Genomic DNA, 17,472 nt, shown 5'->3' with positions numbered 1-17,472 from the left:
TCATGTGTGTGTGTGTGTGTGTGTGTGTCTGTGTGTGTGTCTGCATGCCTCCTTTGCTGCACGTTCAAGTGTTACATGATCTAAGTGGGTTCTGAAGTGCAGCGCCGACCCGACCGCAGCCCCACTCTGACAGCTTTGATTAATTTGATAATGATGACCTATTGTGGCGTTTTATGCTAAGGTAAGCACAGCTGTCGGCCCGGGTCGGGACGAGTGGGAGGAGGTCACAGTGGAGGAGAGTTAACTTTGTTAATGGAGACACGGCCGAAGGGGAGACTCGCTCCAAGGACAGGGATCAATGACGGAGGGCTGGAATGAAATGGACAGTGACCTTGAGGGAGATGAAGGTCGTCGCCCTGACTGTTTCACTGACTCTACACTTTGTTTATCTGTCTCTCGCTTCATGTGTTGTTCCTCGACATTCACACTCATAAGATTCCACAGCATTGGTTCGTTGGTTTGTGTTCATCTCATCGGTTCAAGTTATAAAAGCAAAACACACACACGACAACAATTAGACAACAAAAGAAGTAATTAATAAAACAGGGTTAAACCAGTAACAGTCCTGCTTTGCATTTTACTTTTTAATTAACTTTTTATATCTTGTATCTGTATCTGTTTTGCATTTTACTATTTATTTAACTTTTTATGTCTTGTATATATATTTGTTTTATATACAGTTATTTCTTTCTTATGTGAAGTACTTATTGTGTTTTTATGCTTTATGTTAAATGTATGCACCTTTTTACCAAAGAAAATTCCAGGTAGGTGTTAACCTACTTGGCAATAAATCCTTTCTGATTTTGATTCTGATCACTGCTCCAAATAATGACGTGTTCGAGTGTTGTGAGAACTGTAGGACTTTACAGTTGCGCTGGTGTTCGAGGCAGAAAAGGCCGACTGATTTTCTTCGTTGTCTCTCTCTCTCTCTCTCTCTCTCTTGTTCTCACCGTCTTTCCTCTCATTCCTTCTCAGGCTCGATCCCCGAGTCCGAGCGGGCGAGCTGCTGTTTCCCCCCCCGACGAGCCTCGGCCCACGCTGGGAGACTTTTTACTCTTCCTGACTTTCTTAACTGGGAGGAGACGAGACACCCGACACCGGGCCGGACAGTGAGTCATCCCTTTCCAGCGTCGACGGGAACTTGAACCTTTAATCCCGGGGATCTCAGAATCCGGAGAGTTGCAGATTCCTTATCATTTACATTAATCTCAGGAATTTGCACCATGCCACTAAGACACAGGCTCCACTTACTTAGCTGACACAAAATAGGGCAAGAGCCATGATGATCCTCGACTGGCTTGAGCCACACAACCATATCGGTTGTATGGTTGTAAATAATAATGTAATAAGATTGGCAGGGGACGCAGATGTTTCACTTCAGCCACTGTGCAATGAGATCTGTACGTTTACAAACCTCTACATAAGCTGGTTTTGTGTTTATCTCACACAAGCCAAACCAAAAAAACACAGTTCCTTTTGTTGGATGTTACTGTAAATCGATTGAAAGCTTCTGTGGACCATCAATAAGACATATATTAAAAAATCGTACCTGGATTCAAATGACCTCAGTGTTGACGTTTTTATTGCCACCTCCTCCGCAAAGATCTGCAGCTCTCACCTTCAGCTGAAAGTTCACCGTCGTCTCCTGCCAAGTTCTTTGAAGTGATCCCCTCAGAAAGAAAAACTCCAACACTTGTCCATAAACCATGCCAGGCCCAGCGCCAATGCCCATATGTGAAATCAATACCTGGTTCCAAACCGGCTCCGTCCAAACTACCGGGCGCTTTCGAGTTCCACATCCCGTAATCTGCCTCCTGAACTCTGCAGGACTCGCCGGGAAATAAATCGGCTATCAGGAAGACGAATTGTAAATAAATCTTTTTTGCCTGCAATTGTGGAAAAACCTGGACCCGAAAACACACGATGGCGAGTGGACATCCAATCCGCTGTCTGGAAAACGCTGCATCCGTGTAACTCAAGACCACGCAGCAGCTGTAAGGACGACATTGATCGTTTCAAAATACCTCTTTTTTCCACTTCTTGATATCGGACCGCTGTGGCTGCCGGAGATTTCTTCAGCAGGGAAGCGGCGGCGGCGGCTTCCTCCCTGGGTTTGATCAGAACCATACCGAACAGAGGAGGAGGTCATTTATTGGATTTATCTCTGAGTAACTGCTCCACCACAGACTTCAAGGTCTGGCAGACATCTTTGTGAAACATGGATCATTGAGACAGTGACACAAACTCAACCTGTGGACGTGTGTAGTTGGTTTCTGGCAGCACAAAGCGACATGTACATCTTATTAAAGTGTATATTTATGAGCAGGGTTGTTAATTTGTGGATCTGAACATCATTCCTGTTTTCAAATTGACATTCAAACCGGCACCAGAGTTAATCTGAGTCTGTTAATTGTTGAATCGCGATGACCTGATTCCATGTTCCTCCGTGTGTCACAACACAGGAATGTTAATTCAGCCCCAGTTTGTGCGACCAGAGGGAGGTCGGGAGGAGGAGGCGTCCCAGAACACTGGAGCTTATGTAGTCGGTGCACACCGGCCCCGTGGAGCGTTGAGGACTTGCTAATGGCGAGGATGATCACCCCTCCCCCCTTCCCTCCCAGTAGGTACCTCCTGTTCCTGTACACACTGGTTAAACATGGTCAGAAATATGTTGTTGTTGTTGCGGTACACATATCAACCGTAGTATTATTGACATTAATACCGAGTCGGTTAATAGAAAACAAAATATTAAGAACGGAAAATAACATTTCTGCAAACACTTACATTTATATGACCCAGCAACCGACTTTCAGGTCAAACATTCAAAAACTCATTCGTCCCTGCTACTATTGAACTTTTAGAAATTTCAAAACAGTTTTATGTGATTTTAATATTGTAGTTTCATCTGCCTTTTAATTAACTCGTGTGTTTTAAAGCTATATATTCAATTTTCCTGATTGCACATTAAATTGCCCCTCAGGGATAATGGAGATATCCTTAATCCCTGACTTCCAAGTTCATCATTTGATTGAATTTTTTAAATTTCAATTAAATGCCATTTTATTTGTACAGCACCAAATCATACATCATCTCATTTGGCACAGGAATGTCCAAGAGAGAAACACTCATGCCAAACAATGTGTCCTGAATTAATAAATGGATTTTAAAAATGAATTACAATAATTGGATTATTGTGATTAATTGTTGTAGTTAATTGATCTTAAATCAGGTAGTTAGGGATGTAAATCACAAAAATGTAATATTCATAGCATCCAGGAGTGTGGTCGTAGTAGTTTTGGGCCAATACTCTTAAACAGGAAACTCAACAGTAATACTACAGGTTCAAATAATGTCAATTCATTGTTTTTCTCAAGAAAACTCTCCTCGTTTTATCTCTGGGAAAAACAACACGACAAGGCTGCACGTTGTTGTTATCCAGCTTGAAAAGCATCTATTACAGCATCAAGGCAGTGAAGCTCTTTTAACCTTGTTCTACTGTCAGTTCTTTTTCTTTATAACTGGTAATTCTTGGTCACAGCGCAGGGACCAAATCCCCCCGAAACCTTTACCACTTGATTTACAGTCTAATTTATCCTCAACCTCTGAGACCACAAATGGAGATTCCTAAAAATATTCGCGAAACAGAGAGAGGGCTCCTCGCTTTCTCTAAGTTATTATAGTCATTGAGAAAGCAGGTTAAACCCAAGATAGAGGGCCGACCTTAAATATAAAGCAGCAGGAGATGGAAGAGTTGGCTTTCAAAGGGAGATATATGGCCAGTACAAGACCGGGATCAGTTGCTCCGGGAACTTAAAACCTCGGATGACAGTGAGAGCCATTTATAATATTAAGATGAATAGGCTCATCCTGGCAACAGCTGGCACGGCCGGGGGTTTGTCTCGTTTGATGCAAATGAACCAGATCGCCGTGTGTTTAGAGGCTATTTAATGGCAGAAAACGTTGATTTAAAATAGGAGGAAAGAGACTTCATGGTGCACTTGGTGGTGGTATGTGTGTGTGTGTGTTTTTTTTATAGCTCTTCTGTGAAACACTTTGTGACGTCTCTGCGAGAGAAAGGTAGAATATAAATAAAGAACTCTGCGCATTATAACACAACAGGAACAAAAAGGAAGAATATTTAAGTTTTATTTGGGGTGAATAGTTGATTCCAGCCTTGTCTCTGCCTCTCGATAGTTATCCACCTTGTTGATTTTGCACTATTTAAGTTACCGACTGCTATTAGATGTTAGCAGGTGTTAGCATCCGCCATAGAATGTTCAGAATCAGGTACATAACTTCAGTTGTGCACCTTAGCGTCATGTTTGAGCCTTGGAATCAAAAACTTGAGGGTACACTGCAGCTCAGGGTCAATTTTTAAAGGAATTGAACAATCCATGGACGTCTGTTATTGTAAATCTTGTGAAGTTCAGACTTTCAATGTCCGTAGACTGTGTAAAAAGATGGATGAGGCTGTATGTTATTGCTTCAGGAATATTAATCTACAGTTTATTTTACACTTATAGACATGTATAGGACTTATTCAGCTTAGTTGTTCACACTAGTTTCTTGGGATGACTTGGATTCTCCTCAAACAGCCTTGTTTAAATATCCCAGATATGAAAACACCTCTCGATGGTACACTTTGTGACGTCTCTGCGAGGGAAAGGTAGAATATAAATAAAGAACTCAATGCGCATTTTAACACAACAGGAACGAAAAGGAAGCATATTTAAGTTTTATTCAGGGTGAATAGTTGATTCCAGCCTTGTCTTGGTAGTTATCCTCCTTGTTGATTTTAGTTCACAGGCCTAATCCTCTGCTACTGACGAGGTGGGACAGTGTCAGCTTCACTTCAGGAGAATCCCACTGTGGCAGGTAAGAATCTCCCAAATCAATCGCACACATGTTCCACATTACAGTGGGAACGGCCTCCAAAAAGACTCTTTCTGCGAGAGTGGCCCTCGCCGATGACAGACGTGTTCTGATTCCACATATGTTGAAATGTAGAAAGCGTTACATGGCCTCTTTGATACAGGATGATTTATAGGGCCTTGACACCGGTTGCAAATGTCTTCGGCTCCGAGGGCACGGGGGCGGGGGGGGGGAGATAGTGCCGATCGAGTCACATCCAGGGCCACGACTCAGTGGATTGCGTTTCCACTCTGAGGTTCTTTGACCTGTTGCCTTTTTGTTCCTCGTTCGGTCATTGTTGTCAAATGTTTCTTTCTCACAGACGGACAGAAGGAAACGAAAAGGAAAGAAAAGCCGGATAAAATTACGACCTGGTGGATTCTCAGCGCCTCCTTACTGACAATGACATCTGGGAGAAATTGTAAACCATCATCCCTCCGGTTTCTTGTTGTCCACGGATTTCATGCTCCAATTAGACGAGGTTTCTGCAGATACAGGCAAGAGAGGATCGGTGAAATGTGCCCAGTGTTCATAAAGGAAACTGCCAAAATGGTCTGCGTTACAAAATGAGGTTGGCTGAGGTCACCGTGTTGCGGGGTATAATTATATCGTAAAACTAAGCCTCTTGCTCCGGCGTAATTGTAGATAAACAGAGATCTGATTTGTGACACCTCTCAAGTTCGAATCCCGGACTGATGCGGCTAATCCAATTAGCAAATGGGGGGGATCACGCAGCCCCCTAATAGGGATTGGTGGGGATGAGCGAACTTGTTCTCAAAAATTAATTACCTCTCACATTTCTCCTGGTCATCAATGTGCCCGGGGGCTAATGGCACGGCTAAATCCATATTCAGCCAAGCGCTCATGTTCCATTAGAAATGTCAGTCACCCGCCTGACGGAGGAGTGCAGTAATGTTTCCTGTTGACTCGCGCCCTTCAGAGAGGACCCAGCATGCAAATCAGGTCCTTAGCTGCGTCTCGGCGATGGAGTAATTTGGTTTAGAGGGCATACATAAATATTCGATCATCAAAACTCCTGGTCACGAGGAAAACAACGACAAACAAACCTTGGGAACAAGTGGGTGATTAATATGTACAGTGAGACGTCCGGCAGGAGGACGGAGTGTAAGTGACAGCGAGCAAGCAGCGGCTCAGTGTCATTCTGCATCTGCATTACACCGCTGCTCTGTTGAATTACTCCTCAAATCTGTGCAGCACTGATGATAAGTTGCATCTGAGGCTAAGTGCCCTGTATGGTGTTTTAATCTAAATGATTATGGATTTATTCTGCAGTGGGTTGCCTCTTGAAAAAGTTGTTTTATTGACCAGGCAGTAAAAAGTGACTCAGATAAAAGTTTGTCTGGGCAGTGGTCGTAGCGAAACAGGTTGTACACGTAGAAAAGTATTTGTAGTGATGTAACTAAATATATTTTTGGATTGTAGATATTTGGAAGATCCCATATTTCCCTTTAGAAGATAATAGCTTACAACTTTGTGCAACTTGCTCGGATTTAAGGAGACGCTGCTCCCCCCCTTGCACATAATTTATAATTTATATATTATTGGCACTATCACCAATCTCTGCATCTTAGCACCGCACATGCCCATAACTCTGTTACTGTATATAATTTATTCTATTTTGTTCTATATTGTTGTTTTTATATTGTTGTTTTATGTTCAGTGCACCAATGACACCAAGACAATTTCCTGTGTGTGCAAACATACTTGGCAAATAAAAGAATTCTGATTCTGATTCTGATTCTAATTAATGATCTAATGGGAGAACGGAGCAGAACTTTATACTTTCTTTTAAAATAACCCACTGCTCTATCTCCTCTACTTAAGTCGTCGTGTTTACGACTCTGCTCTTTAAGGGCGCAGCTCCGGCCTGGACAGATGAAGACAGCTCTCTCTCCGGCTGTGGGCGCAGTACACAGGTATGGTATGGCAAGCGTGTGATAGAAACATGAGCCCGGACCGTAAACGTGCCATGAAGGCTCGGGAATGTTCAAGTGCCGGGCCGAGCTCGAGATTGAGTTTTCAGTCAGAGGGGGGGCGTTCATGAAATCCTGTCAGGGTCCAAGTTGTGAAGTAAAATCAAGACCAAGGACAGTTTAAATATATAATGATGATTAGTCTTATTTTTCTTTAGATGTGCTTGATCTCAGAGATGATAAATATAGCAGGAGAACTTTAACATATGATACAGTAGGAAGAAAGTTTAAAGAAACTACATCTAAGACAGAGATTTTACTCCATTTTATCTTAATCTAAGGAGTTTTTAAAAGAGTTTATTTCAAGATTGTCTTGATACTTATACTGTAACTTGCAGTCATTTAAGTTACAACATATAAAGTCGTACATTTGAAGCCAAGGGACTCTATGAAAACGTTTAATCTCTCTTTTAGAGGCTTATGTTTTTATGTCTGCAACAGTGTGATCAAATCAAAGAGATTTACTGTCTGTCTGAGGTAAACAAGAAGAGGCAGAGGAGAAGGAAGAAATGCACTTCACTTATTTTGACTCACTACTGTAACAATCCAGACGTCTGAACTGAGCTGGACTATGAGGAACAAACTCATCAGCCAACGTCAAACAAGCAAATGAGTCAAAACACAAATCCCAGAGCTGTGACTACAATGTCGTCTTCACGCTGGCAGGTTGTTTGTTTACGCGTGGCCTGAGATAATTAGCCCAGAAGTAATGACTGCTCTCTGATGACAGCCGCTGAAACCCGAGACCCCGGTGTGACATGCTCCCCCCGTCACTCTCCCCTGCCCAACAACTGCAGCGGGGTTATTTTCTGCCCCGGCTGCTAGCGAGGCTAACCTGGCGCCAGCCCCTGGGACCTGGTGATCTAGGGGGGCTGACAGGGCCAGTGCTGCCATTCGACCCTTAACCTCCCACGCCCCTTCTGATGCCAAACGGCAAACGGAACCCAACACTGAAAACACTGTCATGGCGTCCACCATCGCCAGAGAGGAATAAGGAAAATATCTTGAGATTTGAGTTAAAGGAGACAGATCTCAGATGTGGGAGAGTTGGAGGGTGATAGTCGAGTAGAAGTGAGAACCTTGTGTCAACCAGGTCAATATCTACAGTAGTAGCTTCTGTTTCTTCTGACTTAGCAAACAGGCTAAAAGGATCTGATTGGAATCCAAATGTTAGAATAAAGGACAAGATGGTGAATATCCTTCGTACGTTTGAAGGTCTTCTGCACAATTGAAGTTACCGACAGCCATAAGATGTTAGCAGGTGTTAGCAGGTGTTAGCATCCGCCATAGAATGTTAAGGGATAAACTTCAGTTGTGCACCTTTGCGCCATCAAGTGTTTTGGCCTTGAATAATTTTTTTTTTTTAAATAAAAAATAAAAATAAATAATATATACTTACAATTTTTGAAACTAACAATTTAGTAGCACTTAAATGGCAATTACTCAAGATTTTGTAGTTTTGCTTTATTTTTTGAAGAAATTGTACTTTCTTGATTCTTGTTGTTCTTGGTTTGTTCTCTTGGGGCTTGAATGCACTTATTGAAGTCGCTTTGGATAAAAGCGTCGGCTAAATGAAATGTAATGTAAAAGTAATGGAATCTACGAACTTGAGGGTACGCTGCAACTCTGAGGCTAGCTACAAGAATAAGAACTCTTGTAGCTAGCATTGGTGAGGATGTGAAGTTCAGACTTTCGACGTGCATAGACTGTGTTAAATGATGCATGAGGCTGTATGTATTGCTTAAGGAATATATATCTACAGTTTATTTTACACTTATAGACATGTAGAGGACTTCTTTAGCCTAGTTGTTCACACTAGTTTCTTGGGATGACTTCCATTCTCCTCAAACAGCCTTCTTTAAATATCCCAGATATGAAAACACCTCTCGATGGTACTTAGATCGCCCGTCACGTTGTGCAGAGCAGCCGCCGCCCGCTGGGCCACAGCTTAACAAAGGCCGTGTAGCTTGATCTTCCTCAGATCTAAAGCAAACAGGCTCAACATGACAATCATGCCACACCAGCACACGGCAGCCTTAGAGAGAAAACAGTGACTTTCCCCGAGCGGCTATCGGAGCTTTGCCGCCCGCCAAGTGCAAAGGCCTCACAATCCACGGCGCTCGTAGAGGGCGAGGATCCTGGCCGGCTCCCAGGCACCGGTCGTCCTGTTTTCCAGACCTTGAACCGCTCCAACCAGAGCTTCTCAACAACCAGAGCTTTTCAAAACTGGCACTGTCATCTAAATTTGAACGAGTTTTCGATGACTCCGACGACAAGGAATGGCATCGCTCAGGCGGCTAAAAGACAGCATGCCACAGACATGCGTCTTTCTTTTGAAGATGATCCCGTGTCTCCGGCTGTCAGTTGTCTTTTGGTTCCCTGAGTAGATGCTCTTCAAAGGTAGTTAAGGAGGAGGACCCCGGCTTCCTAAAGATATTTGAATCATGTTTCTGGTGCTGAAACAGGAAACGTACGTAACTGTTGGTGTATTTCAGGATTGTTTATTGAGCTTGACATGGTATTTGGAGTATTTTCAGACATGGAAAGAATTAATGTGAAGCTCATTTTCCAGTGATAGCTTATACGTGTATCCTCGTAGATTTACACGTTGACCATCTCTAAACTGTCTCGTTGATTTATGATTAAATATTCAGTTGTGTGAATGACGTCCAGAGTTTAAATATATAACCTAGCGGAGTGAAAGGACAACAAGCAATTCATCCCCAAGGATTTATTTGGTATAAATCTCTCTGAGCTTTATCACATCTACAGTTGTAACTGTCACAAGTCGGGGAAGTCCGAGCCGTATCTCTTTTCCTCTCAAAGGTTTAGAGGTTACATCCTTGCTCTCCAACGGCAGACACTAACATTTAAAAGGCCTGAAGGACTGAGGGGTTGCCACTCGTGACCTCCAAATGGTATTCATTCCTTGTCGGTCTTGTGTGTGAAACATTTCTGTTGACACCCTGCAATGCGGCGTTGATGAGTTAATCTAGCAGCTGAGTGTGTCCTTTAACTACACCCCAGCCCCCTGCAGATTTTCAGAAGAAAAACAGCCCTTATCTCCATGGGAGAAGGGGTGGAAATAGGGGGTCATAAATTCACAGGACACTGGCCCAAACGCGTGGCCTCCTCTGCGGACAGAGCGCTCGGTCGTGACGCTCCCGGAGTTTCAATCGGCCTCGGTCTTTATCGGGTGTTCCAGTTTGACACAGGACTTTAGAAGCGTGGAGTATTTTGTATCTTTATGTTGAGGGGTGTTGTGGGGGTCTATAAAAGGAGAACACATTCCTTCTCCGGTTGAGCAAGACTTGCAAAGACAAGTGAAGGACATCGTAAAAAAGTACTGCATTCTCCTCACACTTCGATTTGATATAAATTGAGCTCAGGAGGGAATCCATAACCGGTTTTGACCCGTCCCTCCTGAACCCTGGTCCCTCAGCCTGCAGGTCCTTGTGGAGTCAACAGCACCGGGCAGAATTACCCGTGGATATTACTTGAAGCATCCTGGACGGGCTCCAGGGTTGCCTGAGATCAGGACAACAAAAATAGGCTGCGAGTATGCTCAGCCCTAAGTATGAAATCCACACTAAGGCTCGGTGCCTTATTGTATGTGTGGGTCGCTGCACGGATATCATTTACTTCTCAGAACCGTCTTGTAACCCGGGCTTATTAGACAGCCTTAATAAGGACATCTGACAGCTGAGGCAAGTTCTTCTCCAACCTCGCCGATGTAGGGTTTTAACATTCTGATGAGCTGGCTGCTTTCAGGTTGCATTAATGAAAGTGTTTCCATCGGTGGAGGGGTCACTGGGAGAATGAGTCCTTTTTTTTAAAGTAAGCATGTGAAAGCACAACAACACAACACAGCCAGAAATGATTTAGCAGACACCAGCACGCACATTCTTGGAATATTTGTTGCATATCAGAATCAGAATCAGAAGGTATTTATTGCCAAGTAGGTTAACACCTACCTGGAATTTGCTCTGGTTATTGGTGCATACAATGAACATAGAAACATAAAAACACAATAAATACAGCACACATAAGAAAAACAATAATAATGATAAAAAAACCAATATATATTTACTCACTATTTACTTCTTATTTACTCACTTTTTCTGTGAACCAATCTTGACCAACTGGTTTGCACATTGACCTGCAACATTGAAAATGAATATCCACTGGCAATACAGGTATTCAAAGTGGAATTTAATCTTGCATTTAAAAAAATAACGAAATAAAAACTGTGTGAGTGCGTAATACAACGCAGGTTTATCACTGTGGGAAAGTTTGGCTCATCCTCAGCAGGGGTCCGGCTGAGCAAGGGGAAGGGTTCTCATGCAAGCTGGATGTGAAGGTGGTAATGACCGCAGTATTCTTTCACACTGACAGCTCCTCTGACATCTTGGAATTCATCTCTTGCGGCGCATATTCACCGGCTTAAGACGGCACCGCGGCTGCGTCTCACTTATTGTACGGGCAGGAAACAGCTGTAAATAGAAACCTGAGCACGAGAGCAACAAAGCTCTGACACATCTACAATAACTGCAGCATCTTCCAAACGCTCCCAGGAACATGCCTACACTTTTATTTATGGGGGGGGAATTGATTTGTTTGTGTCGTGCCACAGTTTCAAGAGGGGGGGGGTTCTTACTGACAGTTTGACACCTACGAGGCGAAAGGTGAACGGCAAGTGTGGCGCCATCAACAGCCTTAGCTTCTTAGCGCTCAGCTCTGACACGAGATCCTGAAGCCTTATTATGAGGGATGAATAATGTGAGGCAGAATAAATCAAATCCAGAACTGTCTCATGAAACCTCAGTCAGCATGATGTGTCTAAATTTAAATTATGTGAAGGACAAATGAAAGAAATACAGTAAAGGAGCTGGTACATGGACATATTGAAGATGGTGAATGGGTGAATATACCTCATTTCAACACTAATAGGCCGGAAAATACAAAAAACAACAATTATTATCACAATTACAGTTTAATCAATGGCAATTTAACAGAAGCTCAATAAATATAAACATGATAAAACCCTTTAAGAAATGTTTTGATGTTTTGAATGTGTTATTTTCCCATAAAGAACCGATTAAGACCTTCACCTTCACTCAGGAGCATTCATGAGCCTTTAAACTTGAATTATACTCATGACATCATAATAATAATTATTGTGTTATACCCCAAATAAGAAATACACATTTCCATTATTCACCTCCACAAAATTTTATTCATATTTCAATTTTGTCCGATTTTAAACGTTTTTTCCAACTTTCAAATACGAATCTCACTTTTGTACCGGATGAGGTTTTATTATTTATCAAGTATCTAATAACATTGGTTCATCTTCACCACTGTGGCGTCACAGTTTACACTTTGAACGTGTCAACATGCTCACACACTCTAGCAAATATTAATCTTCTTCTTCTTTTATGTTCTTCAGGTGCCTCGGGGGGGATAATGGCCAAACTCCAAGAAGAAGAAGAAGAAAGTAAGAGATCATTTATTTCTGCTTGAGCCCAGTTGTTCTCGTCTTTAACACACAGATACTCAAGCTACAACTTGAGCCCATTTGTTATCTCTCGCCTCAGCACAAGTTATTTAGCCTGTCAGCAGAATGATAAACTCTCCCCTGCCGCGAGTGTCACTCTGACAGCGACGCTCTCGCATTAGCCAATAAACGTGTGAGGTGGACGGGAATGAAGAGATTCAGCTGCAGAAATAAGACACCGGTCGCTCGGAAAAGTGACAGCGGCTCCGACACAATGATCAATAACACAAAATGAAAATAAACGATGCCACTTTTCCAGGAGCACAAGGCAGCACAGGGTCCTATGTGATTAAATGCTGCTTTTTATAGACTGGTTCTGCCCCAATTTAACAACTGGGACTGAAGAGCTTTTACGTAACGTTATATAAACACACATGTCCCGTGCAGACTTGGGTTAGGCCTCTTCACATGTGTCTATAAATGCTTCAGATCACATGTGAAATGCTGTGAACTGTACCGAGGCTCTGGGTATTGTTCACAGAAAAGACTCGGCCTCATGGTGCAGACATTAATCACAGTTAACCTGACGTTATGGGACTTTATTTTTTTTTAGGGGGAGAGTTGGACATCGGGTCGGAGAAAGGTCAAGGTTCACTTTTGGTGAATTTGTTGCGGCCACTCCAAACCTTTAATGAGACTTTTCTTCAGGAGTATGTTTCCTCTTGCAGACGCTAACATATTTTTGGTCAATGTTCTGTTTACAAAAACAAAACAAGGAAATCTTTACCAACTTATTTTTTAAGTAAACTCTTTACCTTCTCTTGACTAATGATCTATTAATTTCTTAATCATATTCTCCTGCTTAAACATGTTTGCTGATATATATGTTTTCAAATGTTCATGGCTAAATAGGTTTTATTAATAATAGGAAATCAGGTTGTTAGTCCTTTAACAAACAGTAACAGGAAAGTGCTTCATGCTCCTACTTGCACTGAACAGGACATTATTAATATAAAAGTATGTGTGTGGAGACAGCAGACATTTGCATCATGTAATAGTACATTATTGTGTTTGTTTTTCCACATGCAGCCTCGGCACTCACGTCTCTAATCACCTGAACGACTCCATCCACCTCCTCATCACTCTTCCTCATAAAACCATAATGGGATGTTTTGACAGTGGTCCTTCTCTTTCATTGCTCCTCAATGTTAAGTTGATTTTTTTATGGGGATGCGGGACACCACGTTATTATCCCCCAATTAGTAAGTGTCGTGTTACTCTTCTTGCTGAGTGTGGAAGTTGCCACCTCCTGATTGATTGGCGTCCTGTCACCACGGGGTTTATGAATGAACTAGCCGCCCATTTTTCCGTGCTTATACTCGAAGGATCCTCACGTAGACGAGACTTAAGAAACTCTGACGCTCGGTGATTCCTCCCCAGTGGGAATCTGAGAGGGGGGGGCGGCAGGAGGTAAAGTCAAGCTGCTTCCTAATGGAGCTCTGGAGCAAATCACCTCTTGAAACTACATGTGACATATAATGTACATATCATGGGCTCCAGCTGTCATTGTGTTCCTCATGTGTCAAACCTGATCCGTTTCTCCTAATGCTGAGCTAAATTTGTTTTTATTTACATGAAAAGTGCTGTTTCCTAGTGAGTAGATTAAATTATTAAGATTGTTGTTGCTATTGATGTTGTTATGTGTATTAATATTGCAGATCTGTGTTAGTGCAAGTGAACTGAAACGTGATATTTATTCCTTTATCTCATTAATATGCAAACTTGAAATTTCTTAAAAGGATTTAAAGGAGTTACATGAAAAGTGCTGTTTTATGATGTGTAGATTCAATTGTTATGATTATTCTTGCTATTAATGTTGTTATACACAATAATATTGCACATTCGTTCTAGTGCAAGTGACCAGAATAGTGATTTTTATGCCTTTATCTCATTAATATGCAAACTTGAAATCTATAAAAAGTTGAAAGAGTTGCATCTATAGAATCACAAACAGTTAATAATGTTAAAATTGCATTTTATATCTTTAAATGAAGGAAACTCAATCTTCCTATTTGTATTTTACCAAATTAACTTCATAAGCCCAGGTTTGGATTTGACTGGTCGTCGATTAAATCTAAACAAAGACACACTCACTCAATTCTGCATAATTTCCAATCAACACCTCTGCATTAATGGGCCCCGCTGAAGGATTGCGTGTGATAACGTTTGCATGGAACTGGTGGAGCTGCCAACTTCAGCTGTTGCTTTACTTTACAAGTGCACAGAATGCCCTCAGTGTTCACTTTGAAGAGAAGTGTCCATCACAAGGCCGACACTCTGAGGAAAAGTTAAGCTTACACATGTGGAAAAAAGAAAAAAGAAGCTTGTAATGTGCTGTCTCCACTTGGCAAGATGTCACAGTTCTGCTCCGTACGTTTGTCGTGACCCCAATCCTGTCTGCTGCTTTCCTTTCCATGCGTCCTGTGCTGCTGCCGCTGCCGCTGCTGCTGGCAGCTCGAGCCGGGACGGACACCAGGCCGAGGTCTGACCCCTGCTGACAGAAATGAGGTTTGTATCTAAGACCTGTTGCTGGGGTCTTACAGGAAACATCAGCGTCTCGGGTCCAACTGCAGCCGGTTAGATACAGTCTGCCTGATCCAGCATGAAGTGCTAAATTGGTTATTGCTCTGAAAAATGTTGCCGTTATGAGAGGGATTAAAAAAAATATGGTGTTGTTAACTGATCGGAAGTGTGAGTCTGTGTGTGTGTGTGTGTGTGTGTGTGTGTGTGTGTGTGTGTGTGTGTGTGTGTGTGTGTGTGTGTGTGTGTGTGTGTGTGTGTGTGTGTGTGTGTGTGTGTGTGCGTGTGAGCAACTGTGTGAGGGCATAACACGCTCATTTTAATGTATGTGGACATTCTGAGAGCACACATACATGTATACGTGTATGTATGTTTGCTTGTGTTGTGTTGCCATGGTGTCGGACAGTAAGAAGTGTGACCAGCCACCTGCTGGAGAGAGAAGCCCCACAGAGAGGCAGCGAGGACATGAGAAGACAGAGGACGGAGGAGAGGAGAGGACAGACAGAGAAAAGAGACGTCTCCTTCACTGCTTCATGGTCCAGTCTCACTCTGGCAAGCAGGCAGGTCTTTAACGTGACAAACATAAAATGGGACCTCGAGCACTGATCACAAGCCAAGTGACACACGTCTCTGCTCCACTTCTTCACGCAGGCCTCAGATGATTTGCCGTGTGATGGTCGAGCCCGGTGTTAATTATTATTTGGCTTTTTACAATTTCGTCTCGGCCAAACACAGCATGAGCTGCTCTCACTCGTTAGAGATCAGGCCTCTAACATTCCATTAATTTATGATCCACACAACCAGTGTTTGGAATAGTTTCCCAGATTCACGCTGTGACTGGGATGAAGTCAATCCTGATGAAGAACCAAAATTCATATCTTGTAATATTATCATGCTCGAGTTCAGGGGTGAGACAGCTCCATGATTAATGAACCAGATCGGACCAAAGTGTTTATTGGAGAATGTTACGTACAAAACAACTAATACACACTATGACACTTCTCCTGCAAATTACTACAATAATAATAACTTTATTTTTATAGCACTTATCTAAACAAGGTTAAGAAGTGCTTCATGAAAATACATTGCAAAAAATGAAGGAACTAAAATAAAAAGCTTCAATTTTAAACATAAATTAGTCCTGTCAGATTATTCTAAAGATTTTATTGATCCTCTGACTTTTCCTGTGTCACCGCTGGAGCTGGAGTGTTTTTTATTACTCAATTCATTGCCATGATATTTTATAAATAAACAGCCCCCCAGGATTAAAATATGTCTGCAAATATTCTGCAAAGGAAGTGAAATTCTCATCAGCCTATTTCACTCATTTATCACTCTCATGATCCCTGTGGCCATCTATAAGTTACCTCTGTGTAAAAGTATCAGGACTACTATAACACAGCATTTCCAACAGTGCAGTAAAAGTAATAATAGTAAATGCTAATATTTTAAGTGGGTTTATTTATGAGGAAGGACCCAGGTCAATATTTGCTCTGGTCCCAGTGGGGATAACGTTCCCCTGTGGCCTCCGTGCACCTGAAGCTATGTCACACTCGTCTTTACAAATAGACATGAGCAGCCGCTGGAGAATGATCCGGCCTTTCAAGCCGTGCCAGTGGCAGCTCTATTAAATACGTGTCCTTTTGATTTGTCTGAATACTATGACATGAATTACAAGCACGTCCATTAGAAATACACAATGAGCTTAGCAGAGAGCTCAGTCACATTTCCCTGTGTACCACCAGTATGTTGTACTGCATGGTGGAGTCAATTACATGGACATAACACGGATATCTCTGTTCTAGTTACTTTCCTGGCATAAATATTTAACTTTAATCATCTATCTCAATATATCTGTTAGGAACATGTGCTGTGAATTTGAGACGACAATGTCACCGTTACAATAATTTTACTTTGGACATTTTAATTGATTCTCACAGGCTGAAATTTCAGCTGCTCTCAGACCTGCTGTAAAGTCCAGAGAGTTTTCTGAAATGTTCCAGTAGGGGCTGTAAACAAGAATGTAAAAGTCTGAGTCAGTTGTTCTAGATGTTTTTTAGGCAAAACGGGACATTAGACAAGTTACTTCTGTTGATAGTTTAAAAAACAACTCAAGAGCTGTTTCTATGATCTTGCTTTTAATTAATTTTATCTTTTTTTTAACACCATTGTCTTTATTTTTACTTATTTTTATACCTTTTGCAAGTTTAATGCTTTTATTCTAAGTCTATGTTTTGTTGCTACCGGGTTTTTATTAATCCTTGTAATCTTATCATGTTACTTTATTATAAAGCACTTTTAGCTGCATTTTATGTGTGAAAAGTGGCACATAAATATAATTTTTTTTAATAATATAATTTCGGAAAGTTTCCTATTGTTATAAACACGCCTGACCTGGACAACCTACTGCTGCTGCTAATATGTGATGTTTCAGGGTTCTGCATATTTTCAGATGAACTGTGGGCGAAGTTTTATCAAAAACACTATATA

This window comes from Limanda limanda, chromosome 10 (genome assembly GCF_963576545.1).
Source record: "Limanda limanda chromosome 10, fLimLim1.1, whole genome shotgun sequence".
NCBI classification, from domain to species: domain Eukaryota; kingdom Metazoa; phylum Chordata; class Actinopteri; order Pleuronectiformes; family Pleuronectidae; genus Limanda; species Limanda limanda.
Note: the sequence above shows the minus strand (reverse complement) of the source record.